Here is a 25482-nt window from a genome sequence, read left to right as displayed (position 1 = left end):
AGATTCTTTTCTACTACAAGTTATTATGGGATATTGAATAGAGTTCTGTGTGCTATACAGTAGGTTTTTGTTGTTTGTCTATTTTATATATTGTAGTCTCTATCTTTTGATCCCATTCTCTTAATTTGTCCCTCCTCTTCCCCTTCTCCCTTTGGTAATCCTAAGTTTGTTTTCTATGTTTGTGAGTCTATTTCTGTCTTGTAAATAAGTTCATTTGCATCATTTTTTGAGATTCCACATAAAAGTGGTATCACATGATATTTGTCTTTCTCTGACTTACTTCACCTAATATGATCATCTCTAGCTCCATTCATTGGAGAAGGCAATGGCACCCCACTCCAGTACTCTTGCCTGGAAAATCCCATGGATGGCGGAGCCTGGTAGGCTGCAGTCCATGGGGTCGCTAAGAGTCGGACACGACTGAGTGACTTCACTTTCCCTTTTCCCTTTCACGCATTGGAGAAGGAAATGGTGGCCCACTCCAATGTTCTTGCCTGGAGAATCCCAGGGACGGGGGAGCCTGGTGGGCTTCCATCTATGGGGTCGCACAGAGTCGGACACGACTGAAGCGACTTAGCAGCAGCAGTAGCAGCTCCCTTCATGTTGCAACGAATGTCATTATTTCACTCTTTTATGGCTGAGTAATAATATTCCATTGTATGCACACACACACACACACATATATATAGGCTTCCCAGGTGATCTAGTGGTAAAGAACCTGCCTGCCAATACAGGAGATGTAAGAGATACAGGGTCGATTCCTGGGTGGGTAAGATCCCTTGGAGGAAGCATGGACACCCACTCCAGTATTCTTACCTGGAGAATCCTATGGAGAGAGGAACCTGGCAGGCTACAGTCCATAGGGTCGCATAAAGTCAGACAAAACTAAAGCAACTTAGCATGCATGCACGTGCACACACACACACGCGCGTGCACACACACACACATATATGTATACATGACATCTTCTTTATCCTCAAAATGGTTGTTAAACACCTAGAATGATGACAGTAATCCCCCTGACATTCTGAGGCAAAAAAGGAAAAGGGGAAAAAATGAAGTTTCTGCCATTGAGAAGTATGTCTCACTAGGGAAATGAAAAGCTAAGCCATAAGATATGGAAGCTGTCCAAGATGCATCGTGGAACAGAAAAAAACAAAGTACAGACTAATGTCTATATAATTTGCACCTATTTGTATCACATATACATATAATGATATAAGCATCTTTCTGCAAGAACATTTTCTGCGTGATATGCCAAAAAATCATTGCTGGTGGTTACCTCTGGACAGTGGGTCTGGTTTGGGAGGTCAGAAAGGCAGTTTCAATCATGTTCCATCCTACATTATTTGTTTATCGTGTGCATGAGTTTCTTTAATTTTTAAAATTGTAATAAGGTAAGCAGCACCACAAGACAGGATACAATTGCACAGCAAGTGTGTAAAAGAAAAACCAATCTTTATTGACTAACATCTATGAGCCAGGCACACCTATCTGCCACTTTCCCAATTACTACCGCCCCACGGGTGCAGCTAGGACATTTCTGGCCCCTGGGAAGCAGCCTGCAACCTCTCCTTGGGCTATTCTGCCACCTCAGTCAAACCCACAGTTGGCTCCAGCTCCAAGCTTTTTCTAGCATATGGAATGCAGCCAAATTTGGATGGTTTCCCAGGGAGGGTAAATAGTGTGTTGGAGATTGAGTTAAAACAACCAAACTCCTTTTTAGAAAGCCAATGGGATCAATCCAGCCCTTGTAAAGTACCACCTAAATTGTTTTTAGTTCCTTTGATTGCTTTTTCATCTTGAAAACTACAAAACAAACACACCCTCTTCAACTCAGGATACGCTGCTTTAAGGACTATTTACCCCACGTTGAAACCAAGCACAGCACAGCTTCTTTACTGAAAGCAGGATACGTATTTTCTACTACTATCATTGTTTAAAAAACAAATTAAACTTCTATGATAGATAGCTATACACCGTGAATCCATATATCAAACCCTTATCAAATGCTGCCCTCTAGTGGAACATTAGTAAAACCTTCTGCTAAAAATAGGTGTTTAATTAAGGCTCAGATATGTTTTAAAGGAGAGAACAGAGTTGATGTATGTCTTTTGAATTTAAACAGTTGCCATCCAACAATGACCTCTATCCGCTATTGTCATCATTTCCTTAGATATTTTAAGTATTTGACTTGCTGAGAATTTTTTACCTTAACACACAAATATAGTTTTACTTTCTAAAGCAGACCTGAGTTGACTTCACAAACACTCGAAAAAAGTTTAAATGCATACTGTTTCATAACAAGGTACTTTCAGAACTGTGTTGCTGCTGTTCAGTCGCTCAGTCATGTCCAACATTGCGACCCCACGGACTGCAGCTTGCCAGGCTTCCCTGTCCTTCACTGTCTCCTGGAGTTTGCTCAGACCTATGTCCACTGAATCAATGATGGCATGTGTATGCACAATATTTTTAAAATCACATATCAGCAACCCTGTTCTGAGTCTGAAAATTGTTAAAACAGAAAAAAAGAGCAACTTTTACAATGTAAGGGCATTTTAGCAAAAAAGCAGCTGGGGAACCTGGATCTGGTGTCCTTGTTCTAGACATATTGGCAACCACTTGGAAACTTCTCTCTAGCCTCTCTGCCTCATTGCCTGGAAGTCATTCATCACTTAGTTTAATAAAACTCAGGACCCAAACACACACATGCTGCCAAGTTTTCTAAGCTTTAAAAATTATTCTTTTCCAGCCAGGTCAGACTTTGTATTTACAGAATACTTTTCCCTCCCTAAGAAGCCCAGAATGGTTTGTCCAGATCTCCACAGAGTGATTCTTAATCCAATTATGTCCAAGCAAAGGTCGGGGGGTAGAGAAACAACAGGAACCAGAGCATCCTTTCAGCGCCTGGGGGCAGAATCTCTGCATCTGATGACAGCTCCCTTTCCTGGGCCTCATCTATCACACGGCTTTTACATCTATCCATCCAAAGATAGGAAGAAAAATATATTTTAAATCTCCAAGAGCCTGTGTTTTTCACAGCAGGCCCTACTCCACCTACCTTTCTAAGCTGCGGTGCCTGGTTCCCTGCTGCCCAGAACAGCTCCGAGCAATGACGGCCAACGTGACTGTCACTCAGCGGCCTGGCCAGGGGAGAATGAGGTCCCCTCACACCCCATCCCGTGGGACAAGGACGGTGAGCCCGCCCTCCAGGTCCCGTTCCGAGACGTGGTCAGGGTTAGAACACAGTGGAGCTCAGCCAGTTCCTGAAGGTCACCTTTACAGCCTGACACCCAGCTCAGCCACCGGCTTCACACTCCAAATTCAGCCTTCCTTTCTCTCAGCTAACCATCTCCTGTCCTCATTACAGTCCATGTTTAAAAACATAAGTCCATACCTCAGTGAAATATCTTTTTGTTGGAAAAAGCTTGATTTTAACACCCAAGAGGAGAAATAGACATAACTTGGAAAGAACGAAAATTTCCACAGAAGAGGTAAGTCCAGGGACCATCCTCGGGCCACCACCCACCCTTCTCAATTTTAACTCTCCCTCAGGTTCACAGATAAATGCCTGTTATTATCACCTCTATTATGAAACTCTGTCTCCACTTACAATTATCACCCCCTTTCATCTTCCCTGAGGTTTCTTCCTTTGATCCAGAGTTGTGTGTGGCTTCTCCCGCTGTGGAGACTCCCAGCCAGTATTTCTGCCACACTTTCTTCAGTTTTTCTAAACACTTTCCTTCTTCCTTCCCCGGCTCTCTTTTTCTTACTGGCAGAAACACATCCAGGGTGGAAAGGCTGCATTTGAACCAAGTTTAACTTTTTAGACACCAACATTTGTGATAAGACAGCACGGCCTTTTAAAAAGATTAATGGATAAAGAAATACCTTGTATAGGTTTGGCTTAACCAAAAGGAGAAAAAGCAGAGTGGGAAAGAGGCCGAGCAGGGAGAGAAAACCATCTTCATCTCTCATCAGGAAAGACACAAAGAAATAAAAATAGAAGGCCCAGCTCCCTTCCTACATAATTTACAGAATGGCTACACAATTTTCAGGACCTAGTACAAAATAAAAATGAGGAACACTTCCTTCAAATGTTATTAAGACTTTCAAGTGACAATACCAAAGTGTTCAACAGTGAGTCCCCTATATACCAACAAGTTCAGTTCTGAGAGTGTGTTCATGGGTCCAATTTGTTCGTATGTCCGACAAAGTTAACCTGGATATCCAGCTCACACCATCAGCTATCTAGTACTGTTTATAATTTATAGTACAGTTTACAATTCTTCTTATAATTCTGTTTATAGTATGGTTTATAATTCTTTTCACACAAATTATGCATAAAAACAAACATAAAACACACACAAAAAATAAAGATAGCATTTTAAATCTTGCATCACAGTACCTTAAAAGTTCAGTAGTTCAGTACCGCAGCTGGCATACAGGGCTGCCATTGAGTGAACAGGCAAGACGAGTTACTGGCTGGAGGAGAGAGTGGAGGTGAGAGATGGTAGGACTGCAGGGTCGTCAGCAAAATGAGATGGAGGGCAAGCTGCAATTTCACTCACACCTGACTTCAATGGAACGCACATTCCCGTCTTTGAAAGTAAGCAACTTGAAGGTTGGTACGTAGGGGACTTAGTGTACCAAGCATGGGCCCTTCTGAGAGTGGGGCTCTGTGTGACTACACTACGCCAGTCACACACTCCTGAAGCTAAATAAGCTACCATACATCAAAACACCAGTCTGGAGTACTAGCTATATTGGGAAATTTTCCCCAAAATGGTCAGCCCCTGCTAGGGTGATCAATTTGGCCTGGTTTGTCCTAGACTATCAGAGGTTTAGCACTGAAAACTCCACATCCCAGGCATTTCCCGAGACCCAGGCAAATTAGGACAGTGGGTCACCACCCTCTTCTCTGAGGACCCAGTCTAGTGGCAGAGCTGTCCTCTGGATTTCTACTGGTCTTAATTTCTTGCTCTCAGAACGAGTGGCAATCTGAAGCCAGTCTCCATCTCTGTGGAGGTGTGTGAAGCTATTCCAAATGTCCCTAGATTTATTGCCTGACTTCTCATGTCCCCAGAGAGAAGCCTAGCGAATTATGATTCTAACTGCTCATGCGTGTCAGAAGTAAGCTAGAATGCGCTTCTATGTGGCAGAACCTGTTGGAATTTCTTGTAACTCTAGAAAGAAAACTGCATTTCAGGATTTGGCAGTTGTACACTTGTAGTCTTTCTTTCTTTTTTTTTTTAAAGGTGTGAGACTCCAACAATGTGCAAAGTATTATTTCTATCAAGACAATCACACATTATATAATGCCTGGCCATGAAACAGAATATTCATTAAAAGTAACAAAAAATATATCCATGTAAAAACTAATGAGGACCTCCTTGGTGGTGCAGTGGGTAAGAATTTGCCAAATGCAGGGGACCAGGTTTAATCCCTGGTCCAGGGAGATCCCATATACCACGTAGCAATGAAGCCTCTGGGCCAAAACCACTGAACCCATGCTGTAGAGCCCACGGCTGCGACTACTCAAGCCCGCATGCCCAGAGCCTGTGCTCCTCAACAAGAGTAGCCACTGCAATGAGAAGCCCATGTACCTCAGCAAGGAGTAACCCTTGCTCACCACAACTAGAGAAAGCAACGTCAGTGCAGCCTAAATAATTAATTGAAAAACTACTGAACTGTCATTTGTGTCATTTTTTCCCAAGGGTATGATCTTAACTACAAATTGAATTTCACCTGTTTGTTTACTGTTAAACCTGAACTGAACGTTCACTAAGCACTTTTCTGGGTCTGGAGATATCTTGGTGAATTAAGTACCATATCTTCCATGGAACTGCTTAAGGTTTAACATTTAGATGTTCTCAGTAATATGCTAAGACAAAACACTAGTTAATGAGCTCGGTAAACAGATATCAACCCTGCTTGTGTCTTCCTATCATTTCCTGGTACATATTACACTCCCCTGGGATATTGGATATGCCAAAAGTATTTCAAAATTTCTTACTCAGCTCATGTCCCTCACCTCAGTTAATGCCCTTGTATATTCTTCACTGAGAAATTAAAAGACAGTAGACAGAAGCTCCTACAGCCTCCTCAAAGCAAATGGACCAGTCTGCCTTCACCTGCTCCCTGTCTTGCTGGTCTTCTTGGAAGCCACAAGATAGTGCTCTGGTCCTATCAGAGTCCAACCTTCCATGATATTCTGCAGCCCACCCCTTTTGTCCCCTCAAAGACTTGCTTCCCATCCCCAGACAACTTTTAAATATTCTTTCTCTTTCATAAATCACCTTCCAACTGAAAGATGATACGTTAGGATGATGGTTCTCAAAGTATGGTTCTCAAAGTATGGAACATCAGTATCAGCATCACCTGGGATTTGTTAGAAACACAAATATTTGGTGGGGGGTGGTGAGAGAGCTGGACTGGTAGTCTGGGATTAACAGATGCGAACTATTACATATAAAGTGGGTAAACAACAAGGTCCTACAGTATAGCACAGGGAACTATTTTCAATTGTTGTTGTTCAGTCGCTAAGTCATCTCCAGCTCTTTGTGACCCCATGGACTGCAGCACACCAAGGTTCCCTGTCCTTCACTGTCTCCTGGAGTTTGCTCAAACTCACGTCCATTGAGTCAGTGATGCCATCCAATAATCTCATCCTCTGTCACCCCCTTCTCCTCCTGCCCTCAATCTTCCCAGCATCAGGGTCTTTCCCAATGAATCAGCTCTTCAATATCCTGTAATAAATCATAGTGGAAAAGAATATGAAAAAGAATATGTGTGTGTATTATACATATATATATATGACTCACTTTGCTGTACAGCAGAAATTAATACAACATTGTAAATCAGCTATACTTCAACAAAATAGATTTAAAAAATAATACTTGGGTCATATTCCAGACATCCTGAATCAGAAACTCTGGGGCTGAAGCCCGGTAATCTGTGCTTTAACAAGGTGGTCCTGCTACACACTAAATCTTGAGACACACTGATCTGTGGATGACACCCCTCAGCTTCCCCTCGAACCACCTCACATCTGTGTCCAAAGAGAAGGTGGCTAGATCACCAGGACAGAGAGAGCTCTCCAGAGTAGCCTGGAGACTGCTGTCCTTGACCCTCTCCTGATCCTATTTTTATTAATGATCGTGGAAGCACAGAAGGCACACCCATCTCATTAACTGATGATAGAGAGCTGGATGGCATAGAGATGTTGAATGATGACATTAGTACCCAAAGACACAAAGTGATGGTCCAAATATCTCAAGGTGAAACTTAATAGGGTATATTAGTTAGGATTAGATTCAGCTTTGAGTGACAGAAAACCCAAAATAGCATTGGCTTAATAAGAGAGAAATTTGATATTTCTCATTCACACAAATGAACTCTGGAAGTGTCAGGCCAGAGTCAATGGGGTAGCTCCACTCCCTGGAATTCCCCATCTGTCCCATTCGTAAGATACAGCCTCATGGTCAAGTCAAAGATGGAAACATTTATGTTTCAGATAGCAAAATGGGGAAAGGATGGAGAAAACGGTCGTTCTTGCTATCTTTTAAGGATTCTGGATAAAATCACGTTATCCTGCTGCATCCTACTGGCCAAAACTTAGTATGGCCATAGCTACAGTGGAGGCTAAGAATTGTAGTCTTTATTTCTCTGGCAAGTTCAGCTGGAAAGCTATGCGCTGGAAGAAAGGGAGAACAAATATTAGGACACAATGAGTAGTCTCTACTGACCAAAGCAAAAGCAAAGACCTTTACGGAAGCTCTAAATGCAAATGTGGGACTTCCCTGGTAGTCCAGCGGTTAAGAAGCCACCTGTCAATGCAGGAAACATGGGTTTGATCCCTGGTCCGGAAAGATCTCACATTCCACAGAGCAACTAAGCCCAGGAGCTTCAACTACTGAAGCCCAAGCACCTAGAGCCCAGAGTTCTACAACAGGAGAAGTCACCACAATGAGAAGCCCAAGCACCAAAAGTCAAGAATAGCCCTCTCTCACCACAAGTAGAGAAAGCCTGCAAGCACAGCAACAAAGACCCATCACAGCCGAAAAATAAAGTGTGACTGTACCTTGAAGATTGTTGGCAGAGGAGAGGGAGGTAGAGAGTAACAGTCTCTTTATGTGCTGTGCGTAGTTGTTCGGTCATGTCCAACCCCATGGACTGTAACCCATCAGGCTCCTCTGTCCATGGGGATTTGGGCTTAAGTAAACAGAGAAAGTGGTGGTGGTGGTGGTTTTGTCGCTAAGTTACGTCCAACACTTGCCACCCTATGGACTGAAATACATCAGGCTCCCCTGTCCATGGGATTCCCCAGACAAGAGTACTGAATGGGTGACCATTTCCTTCTCCAGGGGATCTTCCCGACCCAGGGATCTAACCTGCATCTCCTTCATTGGCAGGCAGGTTCTTTACCAACTGAGTCACCAGGGAAGCATGAGAAATAAAACTGAAATTCTCAAACGCAGTGTTAACTTCAGGGATGTCATCAAGATGTGGCCCTTCTCCATATTTTGGCTGTATAGTCCTTCATGGTAGATTAATTGCTATGCTTCACATGGTGGCAAGATGTTTGCCCACAGACCCAGGCCCCTCTCCTCTGAACCTGCTGGTGGGCCAGGAGAAGTGTACATTCACTCTCCTCCATCACATCTCCACCTGTTTCTCAAGTCAGCCTCCTTTAGCAAAGTGGTTCTCAACCCTGACAACTCATTGAAATCCCTTCAGGAGCTTTTTAAAATCCCTGATACCCAGGCCTATCTTCCTAAATCTGACTTTATTGGTCAGGGTGGGACTCTGGCATTTTAGCAATTCTCCCAGGTGATTCTGTTGTTTATCCAGAGTGAAGAACCCTTGATCTAGCATACCATAGAAAAGTGGAAGCTTTGCCTCTTGAATGTCTCTGGACTCAGGTCCCCAGACTCTGTGTGTGGGTGTCATATGTCTCCTCCATCGGGTCCTTACTGAACAGCTGGGGACCCTTGAACCTCCACATCTGAGTTCCCTTCATAGGATTCCATGTCTCTCTGTGGGGCTAGATGGAGGGATCCCTAGACTTCCCTGCCTTTCTATCTCCCCAAGGTCTCTGCATATGGCTGTCAAGGTTGATTTTCTTTTACTAAAGGACTGGGGTGATTTTAAAAGGAAAACACCAACAGGAAGGAAAAAAAAATTAAAGGTTTCGAGAGCCATCTGCTCATAGACTATAATTGAAATCTAAGACCAAGACGCGAAGAATGTCAACAATTAAAAGCTCCATAGCAAGGATTAGTTGATCAAAGAAGGTGGGAAGGATTATCCAGAGCAGGTCACAGGAAATCCACAAGAGCATGGACTCTGGAAGCCAAGAGAACAAAGGCTGAAAGCACCAGCAACGAGCTCACCCACTTTAGTCTTTTGTCTGCTGACCTCACCTGGTGTCATCTATGCTGGTGACTTCTTTCAGTGAAATGTGAATATTCAGAGCGATGGCAACAATGCTCCAAATTTCACTGGAAGCTCAAGTTACTCCCCTTGGATACGTTGTCCATAGATACTCAGATTTCTCTACAAAAAAATAATAATAATAATAATAAGCTCATATAGTACAGGGAACTCTGCTCAATATTTTGTAATAAACTGAAAGGGAAGAGAACTTGAAAAAGAATAAATACATGTATCTGTGTAACTGAATCACTTTGCTGTACACCTAAAAATAACACTTTTTCATTGTTAATCAACTATCCTCCAATGTAAAATGAAAACTTTTTAAAATAAGATGAAATGTAAGGACTTACCTGGTGGTCCAGTGCTTAAGATGCTGTACTCCCAAAGCAGAGGACCCTGGTTTGATCCTTGGTTTCAAACTCTTTCAGTTCACATGACCAACTAAAGATCCTGCATGCTGCAGTGGAAGATCGCACATCTGCAACTAAAACCGGGAGCAGCCAAAAAAATAAATAAATATTTTTAAAAATAAATAAATAAGGCACAAGCCCCAGCCAGCCACTGGTGACTGCTGCCTGAGAAACAGTGTGATGGCCACCAAGGAGATGAAGGCGGCCAAGAGCAGGGAGCAGTTGGCACTGCAGCCCCTTGAGGGAGTGGACCTCAGCCCTAAGCAGGATGAGGGTATGCTTGAGTTCATCAAGCAAGAAGGTCCTGGCATGGAAATGCCAATGATCGGGGACCGAGTCTCTGTCCACTACAGGGGCTGGCTGCTGGATGGCACCAAGTTCCACTCCAGCCTGGACCGCAAGGACAGGGTCTCCTTTGACCTGGGGAGAGGGAAGGTCATCAAGGCTTGGGATGTTGCTGTAGCAACCATGAAGGCAGGCGAAGTGTGCCACATCACCTGCAAGCCAGAGCATGCCTAGGGCTCAGCGGGCAGCCCTCCCAGGATCCCTCCCAAAGCCACACTTGTGTTTGAGGTGGAGTTGTTGGAGTTCAAGGAAGAGGACCTGACAGACGAAGAAGACAGGGGATCATCAGGAGAGTACGGAGGCGATGGGGAGGGCTATGCCAAGCCAGCGACAGCGCCACCCTGGAAGTTGCACTGGAAGGATACTTCGAGGACCAGATCTTTGACCCACGAGAGCTCAGCTTTGAAGCTGGTGAGGGAGAAAGCATGCATCTTGCCCTGTGGGCTGGAGAAAGCCATTCAGTGTGTGGATAAAAGAGAACATTCCATTGTGTATCTTAACACCTGTATGCTTTCAGCAATGCTGGGAAGGAGAAGTTCCAGATCCCACCAAATGCTGAGCTGATGTACGAAATATAGCACAAGAATTTTTGAGAGGGCCAACAAGTCCGGGGCGATGAGTTCTGAGACCCTGGAGCAGAGGACCGTAGTGAAGGAGCGAGGCACTGTGCTCTTCAAGGAAGGCAAGTACAAGCAAGCTGTGCTGCAGTGCAAGAAGACTGTGTCCTGGGGCTTCTCTGGTGGTTGTGGTTGAGAACCTGCCTTGCAACGCAGGCACTGGTTTAATCCCTGGTGCCGGAAGATCCCATATACCATGGGGCAGCTTAGCCCGTGCATCCCAACTGCCAAAGCCCGAGCACCCCAGAGCCTATGCTCTGCCACAAGGAGAGGCCACTGCAGTGAGAAGCCTGTGCCCTGCAACTAGAGAGTGGCCCCCATTCCCTGCAACTAGAGGAAGCCTGCACACAGCAGGGAAGACGCAGCACAGCCATAATAAATAACTAAATTTTTTTTTTTTTTTAAAAAAAGAAGATTGTGTCCTGGCTGGAATAAAAGTGGAGCTTCTCTGATGAGGACGCACAGGAAGGTGCAGGCCCTTCATCCGGCCTCCCACCTCAGCTTGGCTGTGTGTCATCTGAAGCTGCAAGTCTTCTCAGCTGCTACTGAAAACAGTAACAAGGCCCAGGAAGTAGACAGCAACAATGAGAAGGGCCTTGTCCACCAGGGAGAGGCCCACCTGGCGGCGAACACACGGGCTGACTTGCAGAAGGGCCTGCAGCTCTACCCAGCAACAAGTCGGCCAAGGTTCAGCTGGCCATGTGTCTGCAGCAGATCCACAGGCAGCTGGAGGGGAGACGAAGCTCTTTGCCAGCGTGTCTGAGAGGCTGGCCGAGGAGGAGAGCAAAAGGCCCAGGCCGCAGTGGCTGCAGGAAAATAGCCGGCTGACGTGGAGATGAGAGAGCAAAAGAATGACGGGGGGCGGTGAGGGGTGGGAATGGGGCAGCCTCAGCCTCGCCCCAACCCTGTCCCCACGACTGCCTGTCCCCCAGACTCCCAGCCCCCACCCTACTCCACCCTGGTGTGTGTGTGTATGTGCGTGTGTGTGCGTGTGTGTGTGTTAGTCTCTCAGTTGTGTCTGACTCGTTTCAACCCCATGAACTGTAGCTCACCAGGCTCCTTTGTCCATGGAATTCTCCAAGCAAGATTATAGAGTGGGTAGCCGTTCCCTTCTCAGGGGATCTTCCCAACTCAGGGATCGAACTGGGGTCTCCTTCATTGCAGGCAGATTCTTTACCATCTGAGCCACCACAAACTGAAGAATTTTGAGTGAATTAAAGCTTTAAAAAAATTACTTAAATAAATAAAATATAGACTTCTCAAAACAAAACAGAAGCTCACGCAGAGCTAGGAACTTCCCAAAAGATCTTCTCCAAATATGCTACTGCTAAGTCACTTCAGTCATGTCCGACTCTGTGCGACCCCATAGACAGCAGCCCACTAGGCTCCTCTGTCCCTGGGATTCTCCAGGCAAAAATACTAGAGTGGGTTGCCATTTCCTTCTCCAAATATAGTGCTCCTCAAATCCTTCCACCTAGATCTCAAGTTCAGAGATGTAGAATTTGATCTCAAGTTTGAGATCTAGATCAAATTCTAGATCTCAAGTCAGAGATCTAGAATTCCCAAACTGTTTGTTCTGAGGAACCCAGGGTCACCACAGTGAATCAGATGAATCCTGCAGGACATCTTAAACTTTTGAGGAAAACACAAGAACACTTGTAGGGTGCCATACAAGGTAAAGAATCTGCCTGCAAGGCAGGAGACCCGGATTCGATCCCTGAGTCAGGAAGATCCCCTGGAGAAGGAGACGGCAACCCACTCCAGTACTCTTGCCTGGAGAATCCCATGGACAGAGGAGCCCAGCGAGCTACAGTCTGTGGGGTCACAAAGAGTCGGACACGACTGAGCGACTAACACATACAAATTACAGTCAGTAAATTACTTTGGATCTAACTACTTAGTAATCTAAAACCTTATACATTTTTGGCCTAAGAATAAATAACTGAGCTGACTATAACCATGAGCCTAGAAAGCTTGGGAAAATCTGAAACACATACTTCACTCCAGCACTCTCTCTTCCTCAAATTTACCATCACTGCATCTGTCAGCCTAAAAATAAGATCCCCCCATCAAGAGCACAAATATTTGTTTCTTACTCCAGCTCTAAGGGAATTAATTGTTCCCATTTAGAAATTATAAACAACTATGGGTTAGGTGAAATTCAAATTTACAATAGAAACAATCTAGATAGCATACTAAACTGAAATATTTCATTTCAAGCTCAGCAAATATCTGAAGAAATCTAATTTATATTCAGAACATTTTCAGGGTTTATATCTTTTGCTTTTAGGCCAGGAGTGCAGGATGAGTATTCTAATAACAAAAAAGAAAATAAAACCATTAGGTAAAAACCATAGGCCTAAATCCTAGTTTATATCAATTAAATTTGTTCAATTCCATGGCCAAAAAACAAATTTCAAGCTCTGGCTTTATATATGTGTTAGTCGGGATAATCTTGGTTAAAGTTACAGTAAGTCCTAAAAAGAAAAACTCTAAAAATCAGTGGCTTAACAACCCCCCCCCCACCCCCTCGCCACAAAGCTTTATTTCTCACTTACTAGGCAATAAACAAGATACCAGATAAATAAGCAAGGAGGTAATCACAGACTGTGGCATGAATCTCATTAATTAATTAATGAACTAATGTGGGGTTTCTTCAATAATTTATTCAACAAATTTGGGTTGAGTAGTAGATTTTGTACCAGATATAGTTTTAGTGCCAGCAATATGATGATAAATAAAACAAAGCTTATATTATTCTGGGAGGACAGACAACCCATAAATGACACATAGAAAAAAATAAGCAGAGATAAGAGCTCTTAAGAACAACAAGGCAAGATATGTGGTGGCCTTGGCTATAGTGATGTTTGTGTATTTTGGGGTTCCATGTGGATGCTAATGAACCATCAGTAAAAAAGAGGTAAGTAGTGTTATGATGTATGAAGAGAGAATATAACCACTCTTCTGGGATAAATCAGAGAGGCTTTTCTACCTCTCAATTTGTGCTGCTCCAAATCATCAATCCTGGGATGATTTTGTCCAAGCCATTTCCCTGGATGAGGATACAATCCAGAGGAAGACCTAGAAAGGCTGGAACTCAGCCGGATCCCTGAGGTTCCAAGAAAATGGGAAAACCTCATTTGCTTTCACCCAAACAACAAGCATCAGAAGTCCAAGATGAGGTCAGGGTCACCAGTAAGGGAAATGAAAGTGGGACAATGACAAGGCTGACTGGAGATTCTGGCTTTTAGATCATAACTACTGTCATCATCAACAACATGGTCATCCTGATGATGCAAGTATGGAATCTTAGTAGAATGCCAGGAAATGTGTTATTTTCATGATCTCACTCAATATATTGTGCGCAAATTAATTATACTTGTGTTATATACTTTATGGACTTCTCTGGTGGCTCATATCGTAAAGCATCTGCCTACAATGCAGGAGACCCGGGTTCAGTCCCTGGGTTGGGAAGATCTGCTGGAGACGGAAATGGCAACCCAATCCAGTATTCTTGCCTGGAAAATCCCAAGAAAGGAGGAGCCTGTTAGGCTACAGTCCATGGGGTCACAAAGAGTCGGACACGACTGAACGACTTCACTTTCATATACTTTATATATTTTATATACTTTATATGTTTTAATATATGGACATATCTTATACTAGAGTACTCACAAACAAGGTCATGTTAGGGAGAAGAACACTTCAAGGCTCAGGCAAGTAACAATTTCCAGGTGCAAAGAAGAATCCTTGGAGGCGTCGGTAGGGAGCTTGTGTGATGGGGGATGCCGAAGTTGTATTAATAACACAGATAGAAAGTGGTTTACTATTTCTGGATGGGAAAAAGTTCTGGATGGGAAAGAATTCTTCTTCTCACTTGGGAGTTTTCCACTGAACTCTAAACGAAGACTCAAGAAGTAGAATCATAAAAGAAGGCAAGTGGGGAAAGATCAAGACGTGGCAAGCAAGTTACCCTCACTCTTTTTTGCTCATCCTATTAGGCACTTGTTCCATTCCCATCCTATCATAGGACACTACTCTGGGATAATGGAAACATCTGCTGTACGCCAAAATTAAGGATCAGGAAGAGAAAACATTAAGAAGTATCCAGAATGACTATTTCCTAAGTCCTGGGCACTAGAGTGTATGTGAAAGGAGAACCAAAAAGCTGCCTGTAATCAGCAGACACAGAAAAGCTTATGGCTACCGAAAGGGAAAGACAGGGAAGGGATAAGTTAGGAGTTTGGGATTAACATGTACACAGCACTGTATAGAATAGGCAACCAAAAAGGACAGAGAGCTATACTCAATATTTTGTAATGATCTATCAAAGAATCTGAAAAACAATATATAGATGTATAACTGAATGACTTTGCTATCCACCTGAAACTAACACAAATTATAAATCAAGTATGCTGCAATAAAAAAATTTTTTTAATTCTGCAGCAGAAAAAATTACCATACTAAATGGGAAAAAAATTTTTAAAAATAGGACTTCCCTGGTAGTTCTGTGGCTAAGACTCTGCACTCCCAGTGCAGGGGGCTCAGGTTCAATCCCTGGTCAGGGAACTAGATAGATCCCACATGCTGCAGCTAAGACCCAGCACAGCCAAATGGATAATAAGTAAAGTTTAAAAAAAAAACCAAAACTTTAGGTCAGTTCAGAGTAGATTCTGTGATTTTTACATACCATCCACATCTAAAGTTTTCTAATCCTTTGTAGTCCTGGCTCTTATGTGGTCTCTGTGGCTGCACGGTTAGGCTAGTACACCCCTTCAGCTGTTCCAAATCACCTGTGTGCTTTTCTCTTTCTATGAAAACTGAAAACAAAATTTTAACCTTAGTTTTCAGAACTTGAGAACTTCAGAGTTTAAATTTAATTTAAGGAATTGTAACAGAGAGCACTAATTTTTTTTATTATTGTACTCTTTCAGTATACCATTTTTAAACAAGTTTGTAAAACTAAAGAACAGGTGCAACTGTAGTTTCTGGCTGTGTCTGATAGCCACATCATCTAATTGTCTTTTATGTAGATTCTAAACCAACAGGCTATACTCCTTTAAATCTCTCCCCTTTGTTTTCTAGACAACATCCCATTCATCTGTCTTTCCCCGCTGTTTCACCCTGAAATGACCTGAGTCTGGAGTATGCAGACACTTAGCCTGAGCCTGCCTTTGCCTGATTCTTGGTCCTCACTTCTATTAGGATCTGTGTTTATAGTTACCCCCTACTCTTTGTTTCTGAACTACAATAGAGTGTTTTATGGATTTTGGGGGGACAAAATATGTATCAAAAAGTGAACTTTCTCTGTGAACACTGATTTTTTTTTTCAAACTTTAAACTTTTTATTTTGTATTGGGGTATAGCTGATTAACAATGTTGTGGTAGTTGCAGATGAACAGCAAAAAGACTCAGCCATACATATACATGTATCCACTCTCCCCCAAACCTGCCTCCCATCCAAGCTGGCATATAACATTGAGCAGAGTTCCTCATGCTATACAACAGGTCCTTGTTTATCCATTTTGAATATAGCAGTGTGTATATGACCTTCCCAAGCTCCCTAACTATCTCATCCCCCTGGCAACCATAAATTCTTTCTCTAAGTCTGTGAGTTTCTTACTGCTTTATAAGTTCATTTGTATCATTTATTTTTAGATTTGTGGACACTCATTTCTATCTTGTGCTTATATCAATCTGCCTCTGGATTAAAGAGGTCCATCGGGCTTCCCTGGTAGTCCAGTGGTTAAGAATCTGCCTTGCAATGCAAGGGACACCGGTTCCATCCCTGATCCAAGAATATCCCACATGCCAAGGGGCAACAGCCCTTGCTCTAGTGCCTGCGTGCTGCAACTACTGAAACCCGAATGTCTAGAGCCTGTACTCTGCAACAAGAGAAGCCACCGCAATGAGAAACCCACGCACCACAACCAGGGAGTGGCCCCTGCTTACATGTAGCAACGAAGACACAGCACAGCTAAAATTATAAAGAAATAAATAATTTTTTAAAATAAATAAACATTTTTTTAAGTTATAAAGAGCTTCATTTTTTTGCCTGCAGCATCTTGCCTTCAGATCAGATAGGATCAGATCAGTCACTCAGTCATGTCCGACTCTTTGCGACCCCATGAACTGCAGCACGCCAGGCCTCCCTGTCCATCACCAACTCCTATGTCCCATCAATAGCCACATTCTAAATCTAAGATTTCCCTTGAAATGTTTCTGTCCCATTCTTTCCCCCTTACCATCAATAATATTTTTCCTTCCAACTATTTGATTTAATTATTCTTTTACTTATCACAGAGATTCTCAAATTCTGCAAAAACACATCCATGGAGCACAACCTTCTGTCTGAAGTTGTAACAACTAGTGTACTTATCAGAGTATTCAAGAGAAATAGAATCAGTGGGAGATTATATTTTTTATTTATTATGAGATATTGGCTCATAATATTACAGAGGCTAAGAAGTCCCACACCGTCTTCCTGGAGACCCAAGAAAGCTGACGGTGTGGTTGGAAAGCCTTACAGCCAGAACCAGTGGTGTAGATTCCAGTCCAGGTCTGAAGGCCTGAGAACCAGGAGGTCCCAGATCAATGTTCCAGCTCAGCAGTCAAGCAGAGAGACAAATTCAAACTTCCCCTGCCTTTTCATTCTCTTCAGGCCCCCAGGAGATTAGATGATGCCCCCACACACTGGGGAGAGCCATCTGCTTTACTTAGTCCACCAACTCATGTATTTCTCTTGGAAATACCCTCACGTGCATGCATGCTAGGTCGCTTCAGTTATGTCCGACTCTTTGTAACCCTATGGACTGTAGCTCACTAGGCTCCTGTCCATGGGATTCTCCAAGCAAACATACTGGTGTGGGTTTCCATGTCCTCTCCCAGGGGATCTTCCCAACCCAGAGACGGATCCCATGTCTCTTTTGTCTCCTGCATTGGCAGGCCGGTTTTTTACCCCTACCACCACCTGGGGAGCCTAAACATTCTCATAGGCACCAAGAGTAATATTTAATCAGTTATCTGGATATCCCAAGGCCAAGTCAAATTGACACATAAAATTACCCATCACAACCAGGCACATCAAAGTAAAAATGCTGGCCTTGGAGATCAGAAACCAGGCTGTTAGGCCTACCTGCACCTCCTCCCACCTCTACAAGCTTGGAAAGTCTGAGGCCATCTGGGATCTGCCATGGGGAGACTTGTCCAGGGCTTCTTCAATGCCTTCTCATGCTCAGCTACAGAACCATCCCATAAACAAGTTTCCTACTGTATAGCACAGAGAACTATACTCAATATCCTATGATAAACCATAATGGAAAAGAATATTTTTTTAAAAAGAACATATATATATATGTATGTATAACTGAATCACTTTGCTATACAGCATAAATTAACACAATATTGTAAATCAACTATACTTCACTAAAAAAATATATATATAATATATATAATATATATATATAACCATCTCTGAATCTGTCTCCCCAAGGCATGTGGGCATTGACAGAGGGGGTCCCATCAGCAATTTTCCATTAGGGCTCAAGGGCAAGAAAGGCCCAAATTGCCAATTGAAACAATTTTAGGCATAGAAGTAGGAAGTAAAGGAATGTCTTTCTGGGAGAGTGATCTGTGCTTTTATAGGCAAAATCAAAGGAGAAGTGAGGCACGAGCACCCTGCTCAGGGTTTGTTTTTCCTCGACTGTTGTTTTTGCCTGGACAACATCCATGCCCCTTCCTTCTGGTACCAACACTTTGAGTTTGCTTTGAGAAATACCCTCCCACCACTGTGCCGAGACTCGGTGTGACTTTCCAAGAATCCTTAGACCAAACCCAGGTAAGCCAGCAACTGAAGTTAATTTATCCTTGAGTCTATCCCAGAAGACTGTTCGTGGGTTCCTGCTCCCTAGGTCTCTGGAGCTGCTCTTTTTTTTTTTTTTTCTTCTTCTTCAATTTAATGGTTATTGTTTTAAACAGCTTCAATTATAGAGTAAAACCACTGAATACATATTTTTATTTCAAAGAGATCATGTATTCTTTTTCTTACATATAGTAAGGTTATTTTTCTTTTTAAAACTGTCATATTTATAATATCTTGTACTATCTTCACTATCTTGAAAAGGTAGAATCTTTCCACCTATAGCTATCAAATACATTATCACTCTTGTATAAAAGTATTTGATTGCATTCACAGTTTTAAGACATAAACTAAGTTATTGTACATTTCTCCTTGGTTCCATGCTTTTTCTCTTTAAATGTACAGTTTTTTCACATATGTGTACGTGCTCAGTCGTTCAGTTGTGTCCGACTCTTTGCAACCCCATGGACTGTAGTCCACCAGGCTCCTTGGTCCATAGGATTTCCCAGGCAAGAATACTGAAGTGGGTTGTCATTTCCTTCTCCAGGGGAAATGACACTACTTTGCACATTACTGTATACAAACTTGGTAACCAACGAGAACCTACTGTATAGCCCAGGGTAGAGCTGCTCTCATAAGTGCCCTCTCTGAGTCTAGTTCATGAATTTATTTTTAAATCCCGTGACATCCATACCTCTCCAATGCTCAAGTTATCCATAGTTGATTTCTATTGTTTATAACTTATATAACCCTTACTATCCCTCCAGATTTTTCCATGGATAAGTTTTCAGGACCCTCTTTTTTTTATGTTCTCCCCACTTCTTTATCTTTTTAGACATTTCCCCCTTTTTAGGAAGGAAGGGGTAAAGGGATGTTAGGGAGTTTGGGATCAACATTTACACCTTTGCTATACTTAAAATGGATAGCCATCAAGTACCTACTTTATAGCACAGAGAACTCTGCTCAATGTTATGTGGCAACCTGGATGAGAAGGGAGTTTGGGGAAGAATGGATATGTGCATATATGTGGCTGAGTCCATTTGCTGTCCACCTGAAACTATCACAACACTGTTAATCAGCTGTACTCCAATATAAAATAAAAAGCTAAAAAAATTTTTTTTAATTTCCTTTTTTCCCCCTCATCATACTTGCTCCTTCTTGCATTTTCCACAAAGTCCTTAGTTTCTCCAACCTGAGGGGTTGCAGGAGGTTCTCATCATGCTTCTTGGGAGAAGTTATGGACTTTAATATTCTTTAGAGTAGAACATCTACTGGAAAAACAAATCTTTTTCTTCCTCACATTGACCACCTCCCCTAGCAAAATTCTGAAGTATTATTCAACAGAATCTCTCTCTACTCTGTCTGCAAAATATCTTCTCTCACAAAAGATGATGAGAGAAAGGAAAGATGGGTTTGAAGGTGAAAGATAACTCCATCCTGCCACATTTATAAGAGGAAAAAGTAAAAATAATATAGGTGTCCAACAGGGTTGGTTAAGTAAAGTACAAGAGTATCTACTTACAAAACTGTTAAAATAACTATTATATCACATATAAGATAAATGCAATACCATCACCAAATAGAACTTCAGTGTATACAAAATAAAACATCTTGTTATCATAGCAAGAGTTCCCCAAAGAAAATAAATAAATATGAGATGGAACATGAAAACCCTCCATGGAAGAAAATGGCTACCTTGGGAAGCACACAACAAAACGCTGAAAACCCCTTTACAGACGAGCAGGAGATCTTTCTCACAGAAGGGGCTTCCAACAGAGCTATTAAAATCCATGAATAAGTAAATTAATTCTTGGTTAACCCCAATAGCTTTTGTTTCTATCTGCCCAGCCCACTTTGTCTCCACTTTCCCTAGAAACAAACCCGAACCCCCTTCCTCAAGAATGTACACACGTGACCCCAGCTTGAGTGTCACAGGACCCTCTTCCTGTCTTAGTGACTGGTCCAGGGATGGGCGTGGAACACAACCGGGGCCAAGTGAAGTCCCAGGGCCAAGTGAAGTCCTCGACAGAGATTTTTCTGCTGAGGCAGGTGAGAAAGCCTGCTCCCTCTTTGATTATGAGTGACACTCACCTGACCTCAGCTCAGTCAGCATCAGGCCCCACTTACCTTACAGCAAAGCCTGAGAAGATAACAAGGGATAACCCAGCCCCGAGTGCCTGAAGCTGCTCTCAGCCTCATACATGCTGTGTGCCAAGCTGCTTTAGTCGTGTCCGACTCTTTGTGACTCCATGGACTGTAGCCTGCCGGGCTTCTCTGTCCATGGGATTCTCCAGGTAAGAATACTGGAGTGGGTTGCTATGCCCCGCTCCAGGGCATCTTTCTAACCCAGTGTCTCTTCAGTCTCCTGCACTGGCAGGTGAATTCTTTACCACTAGTGCCACCTGGGAAGCCCCCTCAGCCTCATAGACGGTTTTCAATTCTGTGCTACCTTCCAACAAAGCCTCCTTGTTCCTTTATCAGATGAGTTTCTGCCATAGCATCCCACCTAGAACCATCATTCACCTTAAAGTGAAATCTCTCAGTCGTGTCCGACTCTTTGCAACCCTGTGGACTGTAGCATACCAGGCTCCTCCATCCATGGGATTCTCCAGGCAAGAATACTGGAGTGGGGTGCCATTGCCTTTTCCAGGGGATCTTTCTGACCCAGGGATCAAACCCGGGTCTCCAGCATTGCAGGCAGACACTTTAACCTCTGAGCCACCAGGGAAGTCATTCACCTTAAACGGTGGCCAAAGGCATCTGTGGACTCGCTGTCATTTGAACAGTTTTGCAAGATTTTGGTACCAGTCATCCCTACCTCCATTGTCCTCTAGATTGACTCTCCTGCATAGCAGTTCAGACAAGCCAAAGTCCAAACCCAGGGAGCTGCCCGGGACTACACACAGACATTCTCTTCTCTCTTTCTTTGGGCCATGCAGAACCACAGTATCTTCAGAGTCTTTGTTATACAAAATCACCTCCATGCGTTCATATAGAAATCACTTTTCTCATTAAAGAAATAACATGCTAAGGGAAAAGATCTCAAAATTAATAGATGACAATCACCAAGAGGGCTATCTCATTGCCTTTGTCTAGTCCAAATTTATCTTTCTGCACAGCTGGGGCCATAACTAAACACCTGGACACAAAAGTGGAGGCAAATGGAGAAGTGAGGCAATTAGACTGGCAATTTAAAATAAGAGTAAGAAGGACTTTTTACTTGAAAAGTGGGTTCAGGCTAAGTTGACTTAAACCCCTAAAGAGAGCAATGTGGACAATAAATGACTATCCACAGGCTGTTTTCAGTTACAACTGTCTCTGAAAAAGAATATATACACACACACACACACACACACACACATATATATGACTAATCACTGTGCTATACACTTGAAACTAACACAACTTTGTAAATCAACTAGACTTCATTTTTTAAAAATTTACAACTGTCATAAATTATTTATTTAAATCAAATTTGTTATTAACAAAGTATGAGCCGTTGTAACAGCAAAGAGGTTGCACTAAGAGTTTATATTGTCTGAACAGAAGTTTAACGCAAAGTTGGGGTGAGGGGGGCAGAAGAAAAACTCAGAGCTCAATTGCAATTAAAATGAGTGACAAAAGCTAGTGAATTATCACTAGCTCTAATTCTAGCCATATTTTATGACTTTCTAGAAGTTTCAAAGATAGGTTTTATGAATATAAATGGTTAATTTTATGTGTCTACAGCTTCAACTGCGGTACCCAGTAGTTTGGTCAGACACCAATCTGGATGCTTCTATGCAGATATTTTTTATGTTATTAACATTTACATGAGTAAACTTTGAGTAAAATAGATTAGTCTCTACAATGTGAAGATTAATTAATTAATATAGATTATTCTCTCTATATTACTCTCTCATCCAATCAGTTTAAGGCCTTAAGGGAAAAAGAATAACATCCTCCAAAAAGGAAGAAATTCTGTCTCCAGACTGGAGATGAGACTTCAGTGTCAATTCTTGCTGAAATTTCTAGGCTGCCAGTCTTCCCTACAGATTTTGAACTGTAGAAGAACCCTGACTAATACATTAATACATGTGTATGAGTGTATGTATACAAACACACAGCACAAATTTATATTCCAAAGGAATAGAGTCAGACTGTGGAGTAAAACAACTTGATAGCCCCTATATTGAATTAGGAAACACTACGGAAAGGAATAATACAGGATGGAGTTAGAATAGCTTTACATTTAATCTTACTTGAATTCTTTAACCCAATTAATAATACAAAACTGGGATTTATTTATTATTATTAATACAGCTCTAAATGATCTGCCTCCTAATTTCTCTTTAAAGTCACTTCTGTTCTTAAAGAGAGACATATTACTAATTTTGGTTCTGCTTCTCATTAAAGGAGCTTACATTTTTCTATTTCCACAGCAAAATGATATTTATCTGGCTCAGATGGTAAAGCATCTGCCTACAATGCGGGAGACCTGGGTTCAATCCCTGGGTCGGGAAGACTTCCTGGAGAAGGAAATGGCAACCCACTCCAGTATTCTTGCCTGGAAAATCCCATGGACGAAGGAACCTGGTGGGTTACAGTCGCTGGGGTTACAAAGAGTCGGACACGACTGAGCGACTTCACTTTCTCAAACTTTAATGTGCATAGGAGTCACCGGGGATCTTTTTAAAATGTAGATTATGACTCATTTGGTCTGGGGCGGGGACACTGAGATACTTCATTTTTTAACAAGTTCCCAGGCAATACTAATGCCTTTGTCTGGGTCCCACACTTTGAGAAACAGGAACTAGAGCAGCAGTTCTCAAGTTTTAGAAGTGCTGGAATCCCCTGCAGGGCTTGTGAGATAACAGAGAGGTGGGTCCCACCCACAGGGTTTCTTTCTTTCTTTTTTTTTTAATTTTTTTTTTTAAATTTTATTTTATTTTTAAACTTTACATAATTGTATTAGTTTTGCCAAATATCAAAATGAATCTGCCCCAGGTATACATGTGTTCCCCATCCTGAACCCTCCTCCCTCCCCATACAAATATTTTTAAAATATTTGTTTATTTTTGGCTATGAGTGGGCTTTCTCTAGTTGCAGTGAGTGAAGGGGCTACTCTAGTTACTGTCCAGGGCTTCCTCCTTACAGCGGCTTCTCTTGTAGCGGAGCACAGGCTCTGGGGTTCGAAGGTTTCAGAACTTGCAGCTCCAGGGCTCAGCAGCTGTGGAGCTCACGCTTAGTTGCCCCAAGGCATATGTGATCTTCCAAAGTCAGGGATTGAAACTGTTACATTGCAAGGCTATTCAATGACTGAACCACCGGGGAAGCCTTTCCTCCCAGGGTTTCTGATTTGGGGGATGTAAAGTGGAGCCCCAGAACCTGTATTTCTAACAAATTCCCACGTGGTACTGATGCTGCTGGTCTGGGAGCCACACTTTGAGAAACACAGAATGAGTGATGTTTCCCTAATCCTGGGAATCACCTGGAGCACCTTTAAAGATAGCAAGACCCATGCCCCTCTGTTAGAGTCAAGACAGTAGGTGCTGGAGGACCCAGAATCTGTGTTCCCAACAAGCACCTCAGACTGTTCTTAGAACAGTGAAACCATCAGCCAAGGAGTTCTCTCAGCCCTTGATGTTTTTCCAAACCCTGTGTCAATATAGAAGTGTGAGCCCAGTAGACCTCCTGAATCCCACATCTGGAAGTGGGGCCAAGCAGCTACACATTTTGAACATTCACCAGTGATTCTAACACCCACAGAGCTCAAAACCACTGGACTGGAACTATGGCCCAACTCTGGCTACACATTAGAGACTTTCTGAAGTTTTCATTCCCTTTGGTATCACCATCCCAGCTTCTGACTTAATTAGTCTTGAGTAGAAATCTGTATTTTAAGAAAAATATTCCTAGTAGCTTCTGAAGTTCAGTAAAAATAGTTAATTCCAAATGGGAGTTTCAGCCCCAGGTTGGCTTTAGGATAAACTTAAAACCACAAGTATCTCCTTTTCTAAGCTCTTGAACAGGGTGAGCAAAGCAGCCCTTTCCACACCTCCGTTCCCCCTCCTACACATGTGGGACACACTTGTCTCCTAAGGGTGAGACTCCATCCTTGCAAGAGGCACACCCCTTCCTCCTGCCTGAGTGCAGCATCCTCCAAGATAGTGAAAAAAGTGGCCCCCTCCGCTTTACTTTTGATGCTTTTGAGCTTTTGAACGTTGGAGAAGACTCTTGAGAATCCCTTGGACTGCAAGGAGATCAAACTAGTCAATCCTAAAAGAAATCAGTCCTGAATATTCATTGGAAGGACTAATGCTTAAACAATCTCCAATACTTTGGCCACCTGATGTGAAGAGCTGACTCATTGGAAAAGACCCTGATGCTGGGAAAGATTGAGGCCAGGAGGAGAAGGGGATGACAGAGGATCAGATGGTGGGATGGCATCACTAACCTGATGGACATGAGTTTGAGTAAACTCCGGGAGTTGGTGATGGACAGGGAAGCCTGGCGTGCTGCAGTCCATGGAGTCGCAAAGAGTCAGATACAACCGAGCGACTGAACTGAACTGAACTCCATTTTACAGTCAGATCTAAACTTATTCATTCATTCAAAATATTTATTATGTTCCTGTTATGAGCCAGCACTAAACTGGAAGTTGAGAATATAATTAAACAAGTTGTGTCCCTGCTTTTAAGGAGCTCATGATCTAGTAATAGATTCAAGCAAATATGGCCAACAGGCACATGAAAAGACGGTCAACAACAACTAACATGATATTGTAGGTCAATTACGCTTCAAAAACAAACAAACAAACTCATAAGAAAAGAGA

At 42.6% G+C, this 25482-nt stretch overlaps 1 long non-coding RNA gene and 1 pseudogene across 2 annotated transcripts; one reads left to right on the top strand and one right to left on the bottom strand.

The window, feature by feature from the left end:
• Window positions 1-1437: 1437 nt before the first annotated feature.
• LOC132342208 (uncharacterized) lies at window positions 1438-9927 on the bottom strand. 2 transcript variants are annotated; one of them, XR_009490509.1, is made up of 4 exons: window positions 9789-9927; window positions 9426-9558; window positions 6635-6749; window positions 1438-4485 (listed from the first exon to the last, which is right to left on the bottom strand). It is a non-coding gene; the product is annotated as an uncharacterized lncRNA (long non-coding RNA). The 2 variants fall into 2 exon arrangements; XR_009490508.1 differs by having other exon boundaries at window positions 1438-6749.
• Window positions 9928-9934: 7 nt separating this feature from the next.
• LOC785035 (peptidyl-prolyl cis-trans isomerase FKBP4-like) lies at window positions 9935-11678 on the top strand (annotated as a pseudogene).
• Window positions 11679-25482: the final 13804 nt, after the last annotated feature.

This window comes from Bos taurus, chromosome 14 (genome assembly GCF_002263795.3).
Source record: "Bos taurus isolate L1 Dominette 01449 registration number 42190680 breed Hereford chromosome 14, ARS-UCD2.0, whole genome shotgun sequence".
In the NCBI taxonomy this organism is placed as follows: Eukaryota; Metazoa; Chordata; class Mammalia; order Artiodactyla; family Bovidae; genus Bos; species Bos taurus.
The sequence above is the reverse complement of the archived record's forward strand: the minus strand, read 5'-3'. Positions and strand labels throughout refer to the sequence as shown.